This window comes from Hippoglossus stenolepis, chromosome 10 (genome assembly GCF_022539355.2).
Source record: "Hippoglossus stenolepis isolate QCI-W04-F060 chromosome 10, HSTE1.2, whole genome shotgun sequence".
Lineage (NCBI taxonomy): Eukaryota > Metazoa > Chordata > Actinopteri > Pleuronectiformes > Pleuronectidae > Hippoglossus > Hippoglossus stenolepis.
In genome coordinates this window covers 18,416,111-18,439,724 of record NC_061492.1, presented here as the reverse complement: position 1 = coordinate 18,439,724, position 23,614 = coordinate 18,416,111, and the positions used below count along the sequence as shown (strand labels likewise).

Here is a 23,614-nt window from a genome sequence, read left to right as displayed (position 1 = left end):
CACGAGAGCGCCACCAGACACCGACAAATTGAAGAGGGTTCTTGCTCTTTGATAGAGAAGAATCAGGATATTACTGAGTGAAGCGCGATAAGAAATGCAGCGATTATTGTGTTATGAACTGAGACATAAAACTAGCATTTTGCACGTGTGTGTGAGTGCGTGCGCTCCTATCATTTTGGTGGTGTGGAAGGAGGGAGGGGGAAGGGAGGGGGGGGGCTTAGACATCTGTCACAACAATTCACATCGTTATCAGTTTCCCTTTGTTTTCACCTTGAAGTTTTGGGAGAATGCATTTCAGGCATATGGCGCCCAACAACCCCACCCTCCTCCTCCACACACACGCACACACACACACACACACACACACACACACACACACACACACACACACACACACACACACACACACACACACACACACACACACTCACACACAGCCATTGGTATTCCATACAGTGTAGCAATGGGGAGCCAACTAAACTCCGCTGGCATTATCATATTTCACTGCGAATACGTATTTACGCCATGCATCATAGTGACAGTAAACATGTGTGCCAAACCGGAGCTAAGTGCATCTGAATTAGTGTGAAGGGCTGCAGAGATAGCATCTGAGTGGGCGCTGAGAGAGAGAGAGAGAGAGAGAGAGAGAGAGAGAGAGAGAGAGAGAGAGAGAGAGAGAGGGGGACGATCAGAGAGAGACGGAGAGCGAGCGTGATAAAGACAGAACGAGAGAGTGAAATCCGGCGAGCGATTCTCAACTAGTATGGTAAACGGCTTTGGTGGGTGACGGCTCCAAAACGTTACAGGGTGAGAAAAGCTGTGATGTGAATACAATACGACAATTTATCAGCCGGCGCAGTGAGGTCAGAGTGCAGGGATTAAACTCAGGTGTATTTAGAACTGACTGGATTGTCACAGAGCCTGAGTGGACCTGAGGTTGTTTGACACTTTTTGCCCTCTAAATAAACGTTGATTTGATTTAGCTGTATTGCCCTGTATCTTTGAAAACTGCATTCACTACATAGGGACTGGAATCAATGTAATTGCTATTGGAGGTCAGAACTTAAGTGTGTTTTTGTCAAGAGAAATCATAAATTCAAATGATTGTGCAGTATTTTTATACATCTAAATAAGCTTATAGGAAGCCCTGTCAGCTGCAAGGATTTGTTTTATTGTGAAAGCCTGTGACTCAACCTTTGACCTTCCACTAAAATAACTGTCACTACTGACAGCGAACTAGCTAGATCATCAAAATGAATCACATAAAGACCAAGGAAGCCAACGGTGAATGGGTTCTCAGTGGCTTCGCTGCTTGTAAGAACTGCCGAAAAGTATTAGCCTCTGATAGCCACATGCTAGGTGGAGGAGCACAGGTGTCTGGTCGGGTCACGGCTCATATGTTAACAGGTTGAGATGGGTCCAGATTTGACTTGGATTTAATTGTGGGTAGTGGGTCAGGTTTCGTACAAACCTCAGAGGTTTGCAAACAGATGACCTTTACAGGCTGTGGACTGGTTCACACGTTTCTACTGTTTAACAATGGCGCCCTTTTAAAATTCATTTTATTTAGCTGTAAGTGCAATATGCAGTGTTTTCTGAAACTGATTCCATCGCATAAATAATTCATAATTCTTTACGAAAAGCTAATTTAACATGCAAATCTGAATCAGAACCAGAAAAGACGATTATGAAGTTACACTTTTGATGAGTTAGGTGTGAAAACATGTTGGAACAAACTCTACCTGAAATGGTTTGGGGTTGAGACAGCTCTTTGGTCCAGACCTCTGCTGCCACTTTGACCGAGTGAAGTTCAGCTGGACGGAAACGGCTCACCACATCTCCTCCACACTCATTTTCTGCAACAGAGGGCAGAAGAAAAAGAGGACGGTGAACATACATCATTAAAAATCATTTGCAGAACAATCACATTCACACGCAGCCATGACGGGATTGGAAATTTCCTCCTCTCCTTTTGACTGCGGGGCTCATGAATAGTCATATACCATCAGCTATGCGGCACACGCCAAAAAACCCAACGTCGATTTCCGCCATAACAACGGCCGCTTGCCGCGTGCGACAGGCTTGGCAACATGGGGTAATTAGCTAGATCTATCATCTTCTGCAGGAAGTGGGGGACAAATATAGCTAATGATCCGTGCCTGCCTTCATGATTTCCCTCCTCAGCTCTCCATCCTTCGCTGAGTTGGAGGAGAGGGGAGGGACAGGGGAGTGGGTGAGTTAAGGGGGTCGATGTCCCACCTTGTCACAAAAAAAGGTGAAATAACCGCACACAGAAAGAGAAAAAGACAGATGGAAAAAAGGGAGTGTGAGTGAAAATGTGCGTTCAGACTCTGCCTGAGTGCTCTGCCTGTCTTTGTTTCTCTCCATCCGCTGCTGCTAATTGAGCGAATGTATGGGAGAGAACAGATGAGGTGCCGATAGTGTATAGGGACCATCACACAGAATGAAGGCCCCCATAGGGAGCATACCAGATGGCCCATAACACACACACACACACACACACACACACACACACACACACACACACACACACACACACACACACACACACACACACACACACACACACACACACACACACACACACACACACACACACACTCACTCACTCACTCACTCACTCCGCAGTCATTCCCAATCTGTCTCAAAGCAGCTCAAATAAAAACAATAGCCGGTCCCTCAGGACAAGCACCACCACAGGCGTACAGTGAGTGTTCAGGGTGCCCGTTGTGTGTTATGTAAAAGGAGCGCGGGTGGTTTTTAAAGCATAAGCAGACTTTACTTTTAACCAGCAGGGGTTCTCTTTCTACCCCTTCATCACACACATACACAAACACCTCAGCTTTTGTTTTTCTTCCTGTCCATTTCCTTTGTAGTGGGAATAATGAGCAAGGCAAAGTTGGAAACAGCCTGGGCGAGTTGTAAGGGGACAGTGCAAACAACTTTGAAAGGGGCTATTAACGTGAAACCCTAATGCAAAACAATGGCCCACTCAAAGTATATTTTACATGTTACAGCTACAGATGTGGCGTCTTTCATGCTTTTTGAAAACGGCGTCAGAGGTTTGGTTTGTATTTGATTAAAGTCACTGGTGCAGCCCAAAAGCATTTACATTCATTTACTAGAATTAACATCTCGCGGCTCCAAGCCTCCGCCAACCTGTGAAGCTGCAGTTTACATCCTTGTCTGTCCAAATTCATATAATACATGTGGTTAAGACTTTGAGGGAATAAAAGGTGTTGCGTGTATTGTTGTTGTTGTTGTCACATTGAGACAAAGCACAAAAACAGAGTGAAATTCCTTGTATGTGTTCATTCAACACAAAGCTGTGGCTGTGACAGCAGACAATGCTTCAAATATGGAGGGTGCTGCAAAGAAGCTAGACATTATAAAAGGTGGATGTCTCACATGCACCTTCAACAACAGTACAGCTCTATACAATCAGGATAGTTTCAAAGTGGATGGACACCAGATTCCCCTGTCTCCTGAAATATGGTGTGAAGTTATGGTGGTGAAGTTGACCCAACACCTTTATTGACCTTAAAATGTCACGAGTTCATCATTTGATCCTGTTAATCATCGGTGGGAAATGATGCCGTTACTTGTGGCTCCTTTTCCACGGGGTGAAAAAAACACTAACGTCTGGCTTTTGTCTGGAAAGTGATGCATTACTCTATCTATCTATTTAATAAAACCCAGTGTAAACTATGTTTATAACTCAATTTGTGGCATAATTCCACCTGCTTCTACCTCATAAAATACAAACCACACCCACACACACACACACACACACACTAATCCATGGCCCCTTGGTCATTCTAATCAGAGTGTATGTGATGGGTCTGTCCTCTGATGAAGGTCTTCATGTGGAGGCTGATGACAAATCACAGCTCTCTGACTCCTCATCAGGACACGGCCCACATTCCCCTGGTATGTGTGTGTGTGTGTGTGTGTGTGTGTGTGTGTGTGTGTGTGTGTGTGTGTGTGTGTGTGTGTGTGTGTGTGTGTGTGTGTGTGTGTGTGTGTGTGTGTGTGTGTGTGTGTGTGTGTGTGTGTGTGTGTGTGTGTCTCAGAAAAAAGGAGAGGGGAAAATGACAAATTGCTAGAGTCTGATGGGACAACATAAAAAGCAGAAAAAGATACAGCACAATAATGAAATACAACATGTGTGAGTGTGTACTTTGTGTGAGTGTGTGTGTGGTTGGTATTCTAGTCATGGAGTTGCAGTGCTAGTCTGTTTCAGCACCAAGGACAGTGACAGACAGAGCAAACACACTTGCGGTCTCCTTTTCTTCTTCTCTACTGAGAATTCTACAAGTGTGTGTGTGTGTGTGTGTGTGTGTGTGTGTGTGTGTGTGTGTGTGTGTGTGTGTGTGTGTGTGTGTGAGAGAGTGAGAGAGAAGTGATATTTTCTCACAGTCTATTCCTTGGAGAAAAAGAGGGGACCGTGCCTGTGCTTTACTGGGCTCCTATATCTATCAAAGCCAGAGAGCATACCGTAAATAGCCTGAAAAGACTGGCTGCTCTGGCACACCCTCCTACCCACCCACCCACACACACACACACACACACACACAGACTCATATGACTGTAATGAAAACCCTATTGTATAGTTACATACGCGGCATTAAGGAAGGGAGGCTGTGATGTCCTCTGTGACATTTTCTTTGACACATACTGTACATGACAGGCATTTTAGAAACACACCCTCACATACACATGTGCACAAGCACGCAGGCACACACACAAAAGAAATCATACCCATCATATAGAGAAACACATATGGCACATGAGGACAAGGGGGCACACACAAATATGCACATGTTACAAGAGAGACACATGCTTTATTCATGGGATGTGCGTGAACACACACACAGACACACACACGCACGGCAATCTCCTTCTCCCAGGCTCTGAGAGTGACTGGGGCTGCCTGACCTACATTCTAGCAGATATGTATATACAGGCAGAGAGGAGATGAAATCTCTCTCTCCATTGCTCTGCCTCTCTCTGTTCCATATTCTGTGTTCTTTTCAGTGCCTGTTCATTGCCTCTTGGACACACACACACACACACACACACACACACACACACACACACACACACACACACACACACACACACACACACACACACACACACACACACACACACACACACACACACACTGGAGGTGAAGAAGCAGCTCTGATTTCTTGGCCTGACTGTCCTCATGCTGCCGATGAAACAGGCATTGTCAGTGTGTCGCCACAGTACATGTGTTTGAGTGATTTTGATGGTGAGAGCGGGATCCCTGTACATTCCGTCTTTCTCCCTGTTGCATATGGACCATCCCACAAACTACAATTTTCTCTTTGTTGTACTGTATGTAAATAAATTATTTACAGCCGAAAACGTACTGTTAGTCAAACCTACGTCCAAACACCAGGGAAATAAATGGTGAAGTAGAGAGGGGATGATGTGTTAGAAGAGAAGAAGACAACTTGGGGATGAGGGGTGGTGGTGGTCTGTGGTAGCAGGTCTGGTTAGATCCAGAGTAGGAAGTGGGATTGGTCTGATAATAAAGCCAGTTGGCACATTTACCTATTCCTCTTCACACCGTTCTGTGGAGGTCAATACTTCCACTGGAACAACAGCTCACAGATGATAAACCACTGTGTCTCTGTACAAAGGGAGAGTTCTATTTATTTGTAATGATCCATACCTATATTTGGACTTTTATTTGAGGTGATTTTAGGTTTATTGTCTACTCAGAGTCACGACGGAGTCTTCAGCATGCCCAGACAGCACAAATGTTCGTCAATGAAAAGTTTTTCAGTTCATAAATAGAAAACAATATTCACTTTATCCTAAAACTGAAATATTTCAACCTGTAAAGTCCACTGAGGCGTTACACAGTGATACCACAGAAACCCACCAAGAAATTCTATAACACGGCACAATGTTGATTTTGCAAGATTTGTTTTGGGCCAGCAAATCCTCTAGTGACTTAATCAAATAGCATGTGAAACACAACATTAACAGAACATTTTTGATTAAATTGTAGTTGTTGGAGTATGATGGAGCTATATTTTACAAAACTTTGCGATCACACTTGAGACTAGAAATATTGTCCTGGTCGTAAAAGTAGCAAATGATCTGATTACAAGATGATGAAGTGACATAAAATACAGGTTTCAGTCTATTAACTTAACCTGAGAAAGATCCTCTGAAGTTAAAATGTTATCGTTCATATCCACATACAGAACAACAGAAGAGGGAAAAATAAAATAGTGTGCAGATATTTGTGTCCTTGGCTAAAACGCTACAATACACTTTATAGACTTGTTAAACTCAATCAGTGGTTAGTTACTTTGCCTATCCACTGTTTGTTTCTATAGTATCAGCTACTTGACATTTTATGTTGACATTGTTGTTGATTTATATCTAAAAGAAACTAACTGGTAAAAAGGAGTCATTGGTAAAAATGCCATTTTGAATTCAATATAGGCTTTTAGAAAATGAGGAAAAATATGACATCAAAATGAATGGAAATAATTTGTTTAAAATGATGAAAGAATTGTTTAGTTTAAAAGATTAATGAAATTATTTTCAATTCTTGTTCATTTATATTTCAGTGTAAATATTAACCTATCACTTATTCCATTATACAATGTTTGTTTTATATTGAATACTTATACTTGAATAAACGTAAACAGTATTAGCCCATTAAATAGTTTGGGTAGAGATTGATAATATAGTGTTTTCAGCCATAGGCTACTTATTTAAGACATATAAAAAACATGTAGGTGACAGAAAACATAATTTTTGCAAACAGCAAAGTCAGGGATCAATTTTGCAGAAATTGGCATTAGTCAAGAGAAATACAAGTGCTGAGAATGGATTTGGTTTGCCACTTTAAATTTTGTCACACCATTGTTCCATTTCCTTTACCTGCTAAATGTATGTATGGAGCTGAGGCCAGCTCACACAGGGCAGCAGATTTAACCGGGTTTAACCAGTAGACATAGAGCGACAAGCAAACGAAACCACAAAGCAATCTGTGATAAATCACCATGCTACATTTGAACTGTTGGCTGAACAGCTGAAAAGAGTCAATCTGTCTGCTGGACTGACCGTCTCCTGTAAAAATATCTTTGGACACAGCAGCGTTGTCGGAGACACTGGAGGTTGAAGGGTGAGAGGAGCTGTCAGGTAGTGAAGTGGGCCGGCTCTTTAGGACTTTTCCAGCTCCTATCAAAGAGGAAGAGTGAGCTAAGGTAACAGCAGCTTTCTGACCCAATTTCATCTTCAAGGACACGAGAGATGGAACTGACCGCGTGCCTGACCTGCTGTGCCGCACAGCGCTCTGCTCACAAACACACACACACACACACACACACACACACACTGTCCACGCAGGAAGTGTGGATAAGCCAACCCAAGAAAGAATATATATACAATATATATATATATATCTATATATCTACAAACAGTGGACCTCAGTGTGTATACATAAGACACACACAAAGCTAAAAGTGCATCTCTCCATCCCTTTGCCATCTCAAGGGAGGCGCCCCCTCCTCTGTGAGGGCAGAGTGTGGGGGAAATAACATCGAGCGAAATGCCGCCGCAATTACCCACAGTGGGGTAATCACCAGCACAATGCACTATGGGTCGGCTGCCTGGGAAAGAGAGTGAAATACTCAGGTGAGAAGAGAAGCCAGACAGCAATCAGCCCAGCAGGAAGTGGAAGAGAGAGAGCGAGACACAGAGGGAGGGAGAGAGAGAGGGATGGAGGGAGGGAAAGAGAGAGATAAGAGCAAAGGGCCATTCCTTTAATTTCCATGGGAGAGCCAGGGTCTTAATTACTTGATGAGTCTCTGTCTCTCTCTCGCTCTGCAGTGTGGTTGTAAAAAGGTGTGTGTATGTGTGTTTGAGTGTGTGTGTGTGTGTGTGTGTGTGTGTTTATATGGCCCATTATCACACTGGGAAGACTCCAATCACCTCTCAGTGCAGATAGCGAGTGAAGAGAACAACATTGCAGTGAGAGGTAGCAAGAGAGACAGAGAGAGAGTGTGTGTGTGTGTGTGTGTGTTGAGGGGGGGGGGGGGGGCAGGGAAAGAGGGAAAGTGGGAAAGAAGGAAAGCGAGGGAGAGAGGGAGGTGATTTACGCCTTTAGAAGTGTTAACGCCATCTCTCATCCCCAGCAGCTCGAGAACAGCAAGGTCGAGGAGTGAGACAGCAAAGACTTGAAATAGCCACAGGAAAACAGAGCTGTACGCCACCTCTGCCCATAGACTACCACACATGGTACATGGGAGCGGCCAACATTCTCTCATGGGGACCTGCTGTGTGTCCAGGCCTCGATACAAAAGATTTATTTTCTCGCATGTGACTGGTAATAATAATAATAATAATAATAATAATAACAATAATAATAATAATAATAATTGGAGGAGAAACATTAAAACCATTTAGACACAATTGGAGAAGTGACTGAGGTGCTGCACTCGGATGATATTTAAAAATATGTATCTTAAATATGATCCATTGGTAAGAAACAACAGAAATACTGAAGGGGATACTTAACAGCTGGAAACCTCGCAGCTTCACTGTAAACTACCTCAAACATTTCTATGGCGTTTCTCTAATTATCAGCTAATATACTCTCTGTTATTGGACTATAATTCAGATCTGATAAAATGCTATTAAACTCTAAAGCCACCTACAAAGCTTCAAAAGAATTAGCAGGCGCCACACTGGTTGTTGGTGGTAATCTGATGTGTTCGTTCTTTTTCCTTAATTCTGCAGTAATGAGTCTTATTGAATAGAGAAGACTCCAAGTGTGCATACTGTATGTTTGATGCCAGCTTCACAGCAACAATAGAAGTTTTTGTTAGTGCAATAAAAGTTTTTTAAAAGTGTCCATAAGACGAAATCCATGTTGACCACCCAGACTATAGATTGTATATAACATGGCTGCTCCGCAAAAGTGAAGCCAAAGTGCCACGATCACCACCTGGTGGCGGGTTGCAGCACATTTTTTAAACCCCGCCTCCTCCATGTTAGACATGAGTCAAACTCAAAAGTGAATGTACATGTCAAATAAATTGATTCTCAAAGATGGTTTCTGTCATTTGAGGCTATATGATGCTACAAAAATGGATGAGACAGCTGAGCCTGGTCACTACTGGAAAGACTGTCTCCAAATGTGCAAGATGCCGACGTTTGAATTCGTGATATTTTGGCCTGATTTCTGGACAGTCGGAGGAAGGGGTTAGACGTGACTTCCTCCACACACAGTCTATAATACCGACCAATGACAACAACTTCTCAGATCTCAGTCGTCACTCATTGCTCCGCTTGTCCTCAGAAACTTTGACATAAGCAGATCTGAGTGTTTCGCTGGCAGATGTTATTAGATCCTGGGCGTCGGTGGGCGACCTGATACCCCCTTCATGTGGCCGTCTGTCAACAAAGGCTGGATTCTTATTTACAGAGAAGGCTCGTACAGTCGTTCCTCAACCGACAGACAGTGAGATGAAACCAAAGCGGCAGTTTTGCAGTATCTATGCAGTATTGAGAACGGCAACCAGTCTTTGAAGGTTAACTGTCTTTCATCACATCAGATGGGAGTTTAACCCTCAGCTATGCTGCACTGACGCCGTGTCAGACCACGTCGCCCCGGCTTCTCCTTTGATGACATTTTCCAACATTTAGTCCTCGTGGCGTCGTCCTTCCTGTTATTCACATCAGATCTCCCTTGAGAATTATGCTGAGGACGTCCCCACGTGCGTGTATGTGCATGCGTGTGTGTGTGTGTGTGTGTGCACCTGCATTTACCATGACTTATCTGACTGAGTGGGAGATATGTGTGCATGTGCAGCCAGTTTACAAATACATGTACTAGTTTGTGTAAATGTGTGTGTGTGTGTGTGTGTGTGTGTGTGTGTGTGTGTGTGTGTGTGTGTGTGTGTGTGTGTGTGTGTGTGTGTGTGTCTGATTGCAGCCAGGTTTCATTGCACTGATGAGCTCTATTGTTCTCTTTCTCAATTTTTTCTCTAATTCTCTCTTTACACCCCCTCCCCCATTCTCTCCATCTCTCTCTCTTTCTCTCTTCCATCTTTCCTTCTTTCCCTCGCACCCCAACCCCCTGCTTGGCTGCCCGTGTCTACCCAGAATACCAATGATGCAGTCTGCAGATAGATAGATACGGCTGTCTGTCACATGACCCTATGTGTCCCGAGGCTTTACCCCAGGATGACAGCAGGTGCAGCATGCACGCTTACACGCCCACACACACACACACACACACACACACACACACACACACACACACACACACACACACACACACACACACACACACACACACACACACACACACACACACACACACACACACACACACAAACAAAGGTACCTCAGCTTGGCATGCTGTATCTCAGCACAGGCACCGAACCAAGCAGGCAGGCAAACACACACACACACTCACACGCAGACACACAGCATTGAAGACATTCACATTCACACACTCAGGCAAGCTAATGGGCATACACGCACTGAATCACCGCGGGGGAGCATACCAGAAAGAGAGATAGAATATCCCACCACTGTACACACATGCTGTCGCTCTCCCTCTCTCTCACTTTCTGTCACATACACAGTCCTGCAGGCAAGATAGAAAAACAGTGAACACCCTCCCAATTCCTTCCATCTTAAACACACACACGCATAAATTCCTGTGGGAAGGCACCCCACCCCTGTTTCTCACACAAACACATTCGTCACTGACAGGGCTCTAACAGTCTCTGGGTATCCTGTGGCACCAAAAATAGCCGCCTAATAGAACGGAATAGAAAATGTCCCCCCACTCCACTCAAACAGGACCCATACACTGTGTGGGTGTCAAAGGCAGTGGACATCACGAGACAGTTTGTTTGGATTTGAATGATGGAACATGATAATCATAATCGCCTCTTGAAACACAGAGAGCACTCAGGGACACAGACATGCGTGCACACACACACACACACACACACACACACACACATTTTACTACCTGACGCCCTGTCTGCAGGGTTCAAGCTCAGACGTTACTCCACATATATATGAACTTGAACAGAAAGGCTGCCTATTGATTAGATTTGTACTTGTAATCAAAATCATATCATGTCACCTATGATGGTATTATCATTTATCTTGTGTGTTCTATAAATTGTTTGCAGTTCAGTGCCAACTCTGCAAGGGCTGCAGGAAGAGGAAGAAGCAAGCAGGAGACACAATAAAAATCGCAAAATTCTCTTAAAAATCTGGATAATAACACATATCGAAGACCTTTATAATATTGCACTGGGTTGTTCTCATTGAAATTGAGACATTAAGAGAGCAATATCCTTTTGAAACAGCACCCACACTCACTAACATCTGGATTTTGTCTCCAGTGGGAAAGGGCACAATCAGCATTCGTACCCAGGTCAAATCACTCTGCGGTATTCCCCAGTATTTATCGGCTCCAGCTCCAATCAGCAGTAATGGAAACAGGATACCATGATGGTTATGCTTAATTTCACCCAAAGACCCATAGAGTCTTTACTATCAACAAAGGCCATCATGGAGGAAACAAAGGCTGGTCACTCCATCTTTTCAGTCCCAGTCACAAATTCCATCCATCTCTGTTAAAACGGCACTCCACGATAAACCACATGTTCATTTTGTTGTAAAAAGCATGAAGTGGGAAGTTGTGATACTATTTGTATGGGGGTGGAGAGGGGATCTGTCCCCACCTTCCACTGTCAGAAATGTGTGGGGATTGTGGTTTTGGTTTATATATATATCAAACAGTCATGGTTTACTATACTGAGACACTTTATTATAATAAAATCATTATTTATAGTGTTAGTAACATCTGAGCTGTGGTCTGAGAAGTAAAGGAGATATTCAAAAGTATGTCAATATTTTAATTTGTCACAATTGCTAATAGTAGAAAATCAATTATCTCTTAACATTGTAACATATACAAAATTTTGTATATTTTCTAAATCAAACCGACCCCCCCCAAAAAAAATCACATTTTCCTAGACCCATAAATTCTCAGCTGCGTGGCACCTGTTTGACTAAAGCAGAGCTGATGTTGTCTCCGTCTGTGAAGAGGAGAGCACAACATCCATTAAAGCAGTTCGACATCGCAGCTCACACCTTTGTCTTCTTTCCAGTTAAGTGACCGTGGGGAATGTGTCACTGTAAAAACATGCACTGACTAAACATAAACCAAAGAAACAGGTGCTTTAAGTGGGAACTGTACATTAATTTGATTCTGAAATACAAGCTGGAAAACAAATCACCCTCAAACGAATGTCTGTATGTATGTATATGTCTGTTTCCTCAGGGCTGAATCGCCTATGTGTTTATTTGTGTTCAGGCTCTTCTTCTTGCACCCCCACCCATACTAACTCTGAACACCTGTTGGGAAATATGTATATATGCATTTCTGGATTTTTGTCAGAAAACTTGTTATGTTTATATCACACTCTTCACTGCAGCTACATCAAGGTGACGGCTAGAGAGAGGGTGGGATGTTTTTATGCAAATGAGAGCAAAGAGAAGTCTGAATAGAAGCTGGAACAAGGGAAACGCGCGTGTGGCTGTGCAGGCTTGTACAGTATATGGGAATATGTGTCACGTTTCTGCATGTGCCTGCGTGAATGTGGGTGCGGGCGCATGTGTGCAATTGCATCCGTTTGTGTTGTGGTGGGGTGAGGGAGGCACATGTGCATGTATGAGTGGGCTCAGGTGGATTGTGAACTTGGCAGATGGACATTTGGAGCAGCTTTGCACCCTGCAGCAAAACACAGCACACACACACACAAACACGCACGCGAGCACGCACGCACGCACACACGCACACACGCACACACGCACGGCTGTAACATTAACCTTGTGTAACTCCAGCCCGAGAAAGCCATAAAAAAAACATCCTCAGCCCCTCGAATCACGTATCGACACACTGATTCAGTATTTCAACTGTCAAAACACAAGGTAAATCAAAACCACCATACTATTTCGTCTGTGTCCTGAAAATACCTTTGCACGGGAGACGTTTTCCTTTCCATTAGCATTCAAGTGTTTTTTCAACATTAGGAAAAACATTTCCTCTGGTCTGGAAATATGATCAGGGAATATCATGTGACACAAACAGGCAACAGCTATGTCTCAATCTCTTTGGGAAAATAAATGAAAACCTTTTTCTCACATTGTCATTTTAGTCTATTTTTTCACTTTCTCTGCACTTGCATCATCATTCCATATTAGAATGCTCTGACTGCTTTATTTCATCGGTTAAGTTGCCCACTGGTCGTTGAAAGTGTTGCCATGGCAGCTAACTGTATTTAATGCACAGAACAATAAAAGTGAATTAGATATAAAAATATCCCAGAAATGTATAAACACTTGGGTTTATTGGCAAAATACATCTTGAAGGACCAATGTACAGTTTATAATTACAATGAATGTAATAAATGAGCTACACGTAGAGCACCATGTGGGAGCAAGTCCTGCAACAATTTCCCTCATGTGTGTTTTACCTCTTTTACATCAAAATTAGCAGGTACACGCTGTTTTATTTAATATGGGTAAACCCGCTGAAAACGGCGATTGACTTTGCATTCCTATTAGGTATTTGCCTTTCTATTTTTTTCATGTTCAATGTCATAAACGTGCCGGAAACAGCGTAGCTCTCTCTCAACTCTTACAGGTGTTGCATTTTGCACGATACCAAAAAGAGAGAGACAGAAGAAAGAAGTGTATAAAACAAAAAAGTACACAAATCGTGGGTATATACCTGTCAATGCCTGGAAGTGCAATGTGCATCATAACTTAGCGTAGAAAAGGTGCATGTAAACGGACACATTTTTGTTTCTATCCCTGTCAATCAGAGCTGGAGCCAATAACAACCTTTGTCTACTGCAGAGTCATTTGACCCTGCAGTGAAAGCCAATTCAGAGGCTTTAGAGAGGAGAGGAAGAGGAGCAAGAGGAAAGGAAGAGGAGAAGAGGAGGGGGAACTCTACATGCTTTCATTCCTGTTTTCATTCAAGCCAACCCATCACTGGATGGCATTCGTCCCTCTGACACTAATTTTGCACATGTTTCCCTTCCCTCACCTTTCCCTGCCACTGTTTGCAACAAATCTCCCCCTTCATCGCCTTGTCTCTCCACCCCAGCTGGGGGATGGAGGGATGAAGGGGTGGGTGGACGGCTGGGGGAATGTAGACGCAGGCTGTGCGGAGCAGCTCTCTCCCCGAGGAGCCTCTTCTGCCAGCCCAGTGCCACAGATCAACAGTCAGCCAGCCAGCCGTGCACTGACCTCACCCCCCTCTCTCTCACTCTTTCTCCCTCTCTCTCCCTCCCTCGCTTTCTCTCTCCTCCTCTATTTCTGTCTCCCTCCATCTCGCTCCCCCTCTCTGCCAGAGGCACTTGCTGTCCCCATGTCTCCTTCCTACGCCAACTGCCTGTCCTGCTACCAACAGTGCATGTCTGTCTGGCAACCTCCCTGCCTGCTTTTCTGTCTGCTGCTCTGCATGTGTCTCTCTCTCTCTCCTCCTCCTCCTCCTCCTCCTCCAGTCCTCCTGTCTGTCTGCTTTTGTGTCTGTGTGCATGGGTTTCTGCCTGTCCATCTGCCTGTCTGCCTGCCAGCCACTCTTTCCAGCCAATACCTCCCTGCCGGAGAGCGGCCAGGCTGTCAGCCGTTCTGCCAATCTGTCTGACTATCTCCCCGTCTACTCGTCATCTGTTTGTCTCTCTATTTGTTTGCCTGTTCGTCTGTCTGCCTGTTTACCTGTCTGCCTGTCCATCTGTCCGTCATCTATTTATTTTCCGGTCTTTATCTGCCCGTCTTGTCGTATGTCCGTCTGTGTCAAGGTGATCGTCAATCGACAAACATGAAGCCCCAATCTCATTCTACAGGAGCTGGTGTTCCCTTCAATTTCAGCAAGACTTAATGACATAGCAGGAAAACTGTGGTATTAGGAAGGAAGCCTAAAGCTCGTTCCTTCAGATTTCTGGGCACTAAATAACCTCTGAAGACCCAATAAACCACTGCTGACTTATGTTCATGTTTGATCAACAAGCCACCACACTGTCAATAAAAGACTCTGCATCATTAGCTGTTTGCAGACATGAACTCCCAAATGCAAAATGTCCGGAAAACTGGGTATGGATATTTCACAGAGTTGGAAGAAAGCAGCAGGAGATGAACATGCTTAGCAGTTTTGTTTATTCAGTAGAGTATTTGTAGTATTTAGTATAGTATAGCTACTGTTGCTGTCCTGTCCTGTCTGCTGTGTTCAGAGTTAGGATGTTTGAAGTGATCCGTCTCAGAGCTGCTTTGTGAAAACCTCATTTTGTGAATCACAGCACACTTGTCAATGCACTGCAGAAGAATGTGTACGTACTGAGGTGGGTCACACAGATGCAGCTTTTTATATCATGGACTAACTGAATTGAAAACCTTATTTTGTGAATCAAAGCACACTTGTAAAATCACCACCAGTCTATAATAATTTTTTCAAGCACTGTCTAAATAAAAAGGGACTTTATGGCCTTGATGAAAAATTGATGATTGATGGAAAAGTTGCCATGAGCAGTAAGATGGAAAATTCGGGATGTGATACTGCCTGGGCAGAGCAGGATGCAGGACATGACGGATACATTCTGCTGTGGAAAGGACAGCATTAGTCTTTTAAACACATTGACACTGGTGCTGGCCCCTATCTGCAAAAACCCTCAAATCTCGTCTTTCCAAGTTGACATCTCCATCTTCTACGTGTATTGCACCTCCTTTGTAATTTTCCAGTTTTGTGTTCGTTGTGTGAGTGAACGACTCGCTTACTGTGAATTTTTCTGGAAATCTTCCTGCTGTATTCTCAAATGGGCCCAATCAGACATATTCTGGACATTTTATTCAAATGTCGGAACATAGTAATAATCTTTGTATTTACCATTGGTATAATGAATTCCACCTTGCCATTCCACGGCGAGGAGACGTTTTTTCAAGGAGCAAACGCTCTACCAGCACTGATGCACTGCAATTTATGAGGGTTTCTTTTTTGGCAGACAATGTCTATTCATTCACTGTCTTTCCAAACAAGATGCCCGGAGCTCTCCCCTGTCTTCAGACGCTTAGTCATCAGGCCAACATCCTGCTAATACTCTGCCTATCTCGTTCACAGCTCTCCGTGGCTTTAGGAATATGTTTGCTGAATTGAAAGAGGCCCTCTCCTCTCTATTCTCTCTCTCTCTCTCTCATTCCCCATGTCCTCTCTTATTCTCGTCTCAACAGGAGAGCGAGGGAGCGTTTGACTGGCTCCTCTCAACCAAAGGCTGCACTGCGCGCTCACTCGGCAGTCAAGGACAACTCTAATAGAGGTAGAACAAAAGAAACAGAAAGCAGAAAGGGGGTGCAGTGGCAAGGGTCTTTGTAATTATACATATTGTAAAATAATAGCAGTGTGTAATTCCCTATTCAGTTGCGCCGACCTTTGCCCCAAGCCCATTGTCCAAAGGTGAGAGGAGTGAGAAAGAAAGGGAATTTCAATCTATCTCTATTTTACATATCACACAGCTCAATACGCAGCTTTCAAAGAGCGACTGGCTACATCTCTCCCCGAACATGTACAGATACGTACACGGTATATTCAATAAACTGCTGAAAACATGTAAGTTCAATTAAGACAACTCCACCATTTTCTAGCTCGCTAACATTTCAGACTTGAATCCTGGACAATTTGTGGAAAATCTGGTCTGGACACTTTTAGGAGTTAGCCTGAATTTCACTGCAGAACGCAAAATGTTGTAGTCTACAGCACATCGTCGCCGAATCTCATCCTCTTTCCACGTCGACTTCTTTGTCGTATTTCATCCCTGAAATATTAATCTTCCAGTTTCACGTCCAACGCGTGCCATAATCAGCTCACTTGTTTTCTTTACATTTTCACTGACCTTTGCAGAGCCATTGTCCACAGGTGGGTTAGAGTGAGAGCGGGGGAATTTCAATCTATCTCTATTTTACATATCACACAGCTCAATAGGCAGCTTTCAAAGAGCGGCTCACTTCATCTTCCCCTGAGCATGTACAGACACGTATACAGTATATTCAATAAACTGCTGAATATAATCTATAGTTTATATCTTCAGCAACACATTTCCACCGTCTTCTGTCCTGCGCTAAATTGCGTTCTTGCATCTATCCTTATGGTGCAGTGTCCTGTTGTAGCTAATAATTTAATGATAGCATGTCATTGTATTAAATGATAAAGTGGCTTGTATTGTAATGCTAGAATATTATATTTTCTTTGTAACATGGCTCCTCTATGATGTTAAAATTCAATGAAATCCATTAAAACAGCGATAAAATAGAGTAAACTATGCTTTTCCTTCTTTCTATCCTTCGTTTCCCTGACACCTCGGTACGTGTTTGTGTTTACAGTCACTCCCACATAAAGCGCAGCGCTCGCTATGAGCATATTTAAATGCCTCTGCAGCTCGATAGCTATAATCCTTGTTGTGGATTGGCCCAGTTAGTGGTTCCCAGCTTTTGGAAGGGGATGCTAAACTGGGGATGAGGTGGTAGCTGGGTGGGGGGTATGTGTATCTCTATTTATAATGGTAAACCCAGCCCATATTTCTGCTGCACTGATAGATGTTATCTGTGTCAGCCTTTGTTTCTTCCTCTCTCTCTCTCTCTCTCTCTCTCCTCCTTTGTGTTCCCTCTGTTTCTCCCAGTCTGTTTCCTGCTACCTCTCCCTCCCTCTCTCTTTCATATTCCCAGTGTTTTTTCCTTGTTTTCATCTTCTACTTCTCTCCTCCTCTTTCTATCTGGTGCCCAGATGCAGAGCAGACAGCTGTGTTGTGTTTAAAAGTGTGCCCGGTTGAAACCACTGTGCCTGGCATCTGCTGCTGGCCAAAAGAAAAAGAAAAGGAAAAAAAAGAGAAAGGAAAAAACCAACCCCCACTATAGGCATCCATCTCTCTCTCTCTCTCTCTCTCTCTCTCTCTCTCTCTCTCTCTCTCTCTCCCTCTCTCTCTCTCTCTCTCTCTCTCTCTCTCTCTCTCTCTCTCTCTTGCCATCTTGCAGCCTTTAATCCTCTGAAATGAGATGAAAGACAAACTGCAGTCGTGTCAGGGAGGAAAGGGTTAACCAGCTACCCAGCTCCTCTTCCAGAAAGCGCACTAATAACCACCAATTACTGAACTATACATCAGTGCAGGAGGAGAATGGAAGGAAGAAGAAAGAGGTCTATGTTAGTCAGGGCTTGTTAGCACAGAGGTCCGCTGCTAGCTAGCTGGCTAACTAGTTCCTCGACTAGAGTAGCCATAAATGAGGTCCCTGCAGATCTGTTTGTTAGATGCGATATAGAAATCTCCTGATCAAGCTAATGAGCTAACCTTACCGGCTGCCTGTCTGGCAGCCCATCTCATAACTGTCAACAAAGAGAATGACAATATAGCCAGTTAGCTGGGGATCTCATTTAAGCCGGGCTAATCAGACAGAGCTGTGCTTTGTGCTGAGGTGGAGCCCTCCTGAGACCAAAGCGCCGGAGATGGGGGAGCGCATCGTCTGACGGTGCCAGGGAAGATGCACCCAAACATGGGGGCTGAGGGAAATGCATGTGGGCTGTGGGAGCCAGGGCTGTAATTAGGTGCCCTGAGCTCGACGCCCACACGCCTCGAACGAGACGCCATCCATCCCTCCCCTCGGCAAATAGGCTCCCAGGCACCTGGGCCCACACAAAAACACACGTACATTTAATAAATGTATATATATATATATATATATTATAGGTGTGTGTGTGTGTGTGTAAAGAAAAAATGCATCTCTGAACAGCTCCATCTGAGAAATTGGGTATACCCAATATATATATATATATATTACTGCCATTTCTTTTCTTATTCCTGCCCTTTTTTAAGTTTGTGTATTGTTTTGTTCTTTGAATTACAATGAAGTCAACATTAACAACATATTCGGTGCATCTTTAAAGATATTGGGTTTACCCAATGTCTGTCTAAATGCACACAAATACACATGTACGGTTCAATATATATTACACGTGTGTGTGTATATTTAAAAAAAATATATATAACATAAAAACAAGCAGGGCCTCTATATCTATATATATATATAACATACAAAACACATATGTTGGTCCATCATATGTCTAAGTACATGTTTTATATAGATATTTAAACAATGCCCATGTATATGCTGTGTACACCCAATTTTTCTCACAAGTGTTTTCGGTTTATGGATGCACCAAATCTTTTTTAGTCTCTCTGCTTTTTACAATTTTAGCTCAACTGAAACACAGAACTATAAATACATGCCAATATAATTTCTGCTGTCGACCAAAATAGAAAACAAATATCAATCCGGAGCAGAGTATAGAAAAAAAGAGCTAGCTATCTCCACTGCAGAGCCTGTCTCCCCATCTCCCCTGGTCCGCGAGAGCAGAACACACTGGTGCACTGGCTTTTGACCGCGGCAATTTTAATCAGTCTTTTTCACACTTCATTGGGAATTCATCGCCGCCTTCCCCCTTCAAACATTGTTTGGGAGAGTTATCAGCGGCAGGCAGCATATCCGGTAATTATACATGCAAGGTAACGCTGGGAGCTGGGCTGAATATTTCAGCCAAATGCATGTGGTGCTGCGAGGCACTGGAGGGTACAGCTGCTTCATAATGCTGGGTCTGTGGCAGCCATGATTGAAGGATGGAGCCTGAGAGGCGCATCCAGAGAGTGGTCGTTCGCTGCACGCGATGTGAGCTGGACTAAAACATTAACGGCCTGATCTACTAAAGGTTTGCGCGGGAAGAAACGTGTGCAAACAGGATTTCACCCGAAATTGGGGCGCACTGAGGATTGCGTACAGAATAACATGCGCTCTCCATTTAGTACGCCTGCCTTAATGAATATAAATTATCGGGCGTTACTACCCGAGTGTGAGGAGTAGAAGCAAATACTTTAATTTAGCACACAGAATGTGATTTACAAAACCTGAAAATAATTGCGGTGGTTGTGACTGCCTCTATATTAGGAACGCTTGAAAGGTTGGTGCTACTCTCCACAGCGTTACGCACAGATGGCTACAGTTACGGCATGAAGGACGAAGAGAGAACAGGTTTTTTCTGCTCATGTTAGCATGTTTGGATTGACAGAAGATAAAATGACCCCTCTCTTGCCAGGGCACTGATGGCCATCGTCACACCAGACACGGCTGCCTGGTGTGCTCTCCGTGTGCACTACAATGGCCCGAGTTTTGCGCCATACAACCCGTGCCACAGAAAGTGAACTGCACCTGCTGCTCAATTTTGGTCAGAGGCATCTCTACCACCGCCCCCACCTGTTTCTTTTTTATTTGCCGAGGTTTTATTATGAGCAATTTTTTCTTTTGTTCTTCTTCCTATGTCCTGCCTTTTTCTTTTAATTTCATCGGTTGTTCTTTTTGTTTTACCCACAGCATTTACTTTTTCGCAGATACTCTCCCATATCGTGTTTCTTTGAGTTAGACTAATAATAAAATAATAAACATGTTTGTTTGCCTCTTCCACTAACACCTCCAATTCTATGGCATACATTTTTGCTTTGTGCTTGTGGTCACTCTGCTCTCCGTTATGCTCCATTGCGGAAACCAGTAACGCACGCAAAACACTAATTTAAATAATACTGCCTCTACCATGTTTGCACCTTTTATCATTTGCGCAAATATTTTTAGTAGATCACCCGCCAAATGCCCACCCCAAACATGCAATCTTTTTAATACAGAGGCTATTTAGCACTCTTTATCTAGGATCTTAGTAGATCAGGCCCTAAGTGTAAAGCAACATGATTCTCATTAAAACTAACCAATTAGGTAAAGGTGTTCTTTAATAAAAGTTCGTCCCACAAATTAAAGCAGATTGTTGAGTTAGAGATACGAGCACACAGCTGATGAATGTGTTGTGATGTGAAACTGTTTCAGCACTTTGCATATTTGAATGTGTTGCAGGGGCACGGTGCAAACACTACGAGAGACTAGATCGCTAAAAATTTTGATGGTTCTCCATGTTTGTTTACTGTGTGAGTAAGAGTCCAGCTGTTAATAGGGTCTGAACACACAGCCAAACAAAAAAGACACACACACACACACATAGAAAACACCAGTCAGACACTAGAGGGTCCTCTGGGGAACATAGCAGCGGAGGCATAACAGTGACTCATCCTAACGGTCACGGAATACACACACACACACACACACACACACACACACACACACACACACACACACACACACACACACACACACACACACACACACACACACACACACACACACACACACACACACACACACACACACACACACACACACACACAGCCTTGGTAGCCAGGCTGTCAGATAGCATCACCACCCAGCCTATGGAGTACTGTTGACAGGTGTGGCCCGCCAGTCACGCACACACACCAGCCAGCCACGTCCTCCAACCCCTTGCCTGACAAGGAACCGCATGTGATAATGTACCCCACTCTGTGTGTGTGTGTGTGTGTGTGTGTGTGTGTGTGTGTGTGTGTGTGTGTGTGTGTGTGTGTGTGTGTGTGTGTGTGTGTGTGGTAGACAGAGAGGGATAAAGTCAGAGGTTGTATGTTTTGTCAGAGTGCACGTGTGTGTGTCTGTACTATCTGTGCATGTGTTTCATCTCTTGGTTTATCTGCGTACTGTACAGTAGTTTGTGTGTGTGTGTGTGTGTGTGTGTGTCACTTCGTCACATCAAGGCCAATCTACACTGTGCTTGTATAAGTGAGTGCTACAGCAGCTGTGGATGCAGTGTACAGAGGCATTGGTTACAGCTCCAGCATTGCAGTGAGATCAATAGAATAATACAGAGTCACGTGCCTCTGCATGTTTGATGTGTGTTTATCACTGCTCACAGTGGGAATGGTCTTTTTGGGAAGACACCTGGCAAGGTAGTGGCACTGACACTGATGTGTATACATGCACAGACACACACCTCCAGTTCGCAGTGTATACAGCGTGTGTGTAGGAGTGAAGCAGGTGCGCCCTGTGAGTACATTTCTGCATTTCTATCTGTGAATGAACATTGCAGAACAGAGCGCCTTTCACAAAAACAACTCCCACTGCTGCCCACAGGTACAGAAATTAACACGCAGCACACACACACACACGCGCGCACACACACACACACACACAGCCTTCAGCACAAAACCAAGAGGCCTGCATATGGACACACTCACATCACATTTACTGTGAAAACTGTCTGACTGAGCTTTTTCCACCTGTATCGCTGCTCATTGCTCAGTCCTAATTAGAAAGCCATATGTTTGGTGTATGAAACAAATAATTTTATTGTTATTAGGGTAGCGCATGCAAACACACACGCAGGCACGTGCGTTGCATGCAAATATGGGAACAGATGGACAAACATGCTCGCACACACACATGCCGGGATCCACGCACAAACGATAGCCTCCAACTCCCTGCCACGATAACGCACTTCCCTTCGAACACACACACACACACACACACACACACACACACACACACACACACACACACACACACACACACACACACACACACGACAGTATACAACCCACTCTTGCCTTTAAGCAGTCTAGTCCAGTTACTACAAAGCCCACCAAGAGTTCTTTGCAGATCAAATAATCATGCCTTCCATCTGCTTCCATTTCTCTACATTAGCTTTGCGAAGGCGCCCTACAGACCCCGTTAAGAAGCACCGCAGCCATGGGTAAAATAATGATTCCGCTCTCAACCCCCCTACTCCTCATTATCTCCATCCAAATCCGACTCAATGACAGGGAGTAGATATGGGCCGAATGCATGTACGGTCCTTATATTGGCCTGGTAATGCCGTCTTTCTGTGATATTACGCAGGCCTTGCAAAGTGATGGGCTTGTAATAGCATACGAATAGTTATTTGGATGCAGTTATGGTTCAAAATATAGATCATAGTTAGCCTTGTTGAAATATTTTGCCTTGGATCCTTTAGATTTTTCCTTATATGACCTTGGCAGTGTGACTATGCATCCTTTTCCCAGTCATGTATTTTCTGTTCCGGACTAAACACATTTATCATACTAGTGCAGTGCCCATTCGAAACCTGCCTGTGTGGAATGGGCTGTTTTCATGTCCTGCGTTACTGCTCTGCAGTCTACTTCAAAATGATTTCTCGTCATTAGTGAGTCCTCCTCAAACAGTTCGACAATTTTTATTGTTTGTGTGCTGGATGTTGTGTGCAGGGATTTTTATAAACAGTCTATGGTGCAAAGTGAAATTAGAAAGCTCTGTTTCCATCCTACCTGGTTTATCTGCAATGAAGATTTTATGGAAGAGTAAATATGGAACTAAGATAAAAATCTAAATGATCAAAAGTCGAATTATCAAAATGATATGGAGGTCATTTTGATCAGTGGTTTGACCCAGTTGCCGACCTCTGCTGCAGTTAATCCGAGGACGTAGAATATGACATGTTCAACTCCGTCCACAGACTAAAGGCACACTGCGCCCCCCCAATGACTGCTACAAAGCACTGGTCCTC

The 23,614-nt window shown here is 43.9% G+C and overlaps 1 protein-coding gene across 8 annotated transcripts in view; it reads right to left on the bottom strand.

The window, feature by feature from the left end:
• Window positions 1–23,614, bottom strand: part of myt1lb (myelin transcription factor 1-like, b) — a 112,092-nt gene that overhangs the window by 76,974 nt on the left and 11,504 nt on the right. For all 8 annotated transcript variants that reach the window (XM_035169108.2, XM_035169106.2, XM_035169107.2 and 5 more), the window contains exon 2: window positions 1,743–1,856. The gene's annotated coding sequence lies outside the window, so the exon portion shown is untranslated. The remainder of the gene's footprint in view (window positions 1–1,742; window positions 1,857–23,614) is intronic.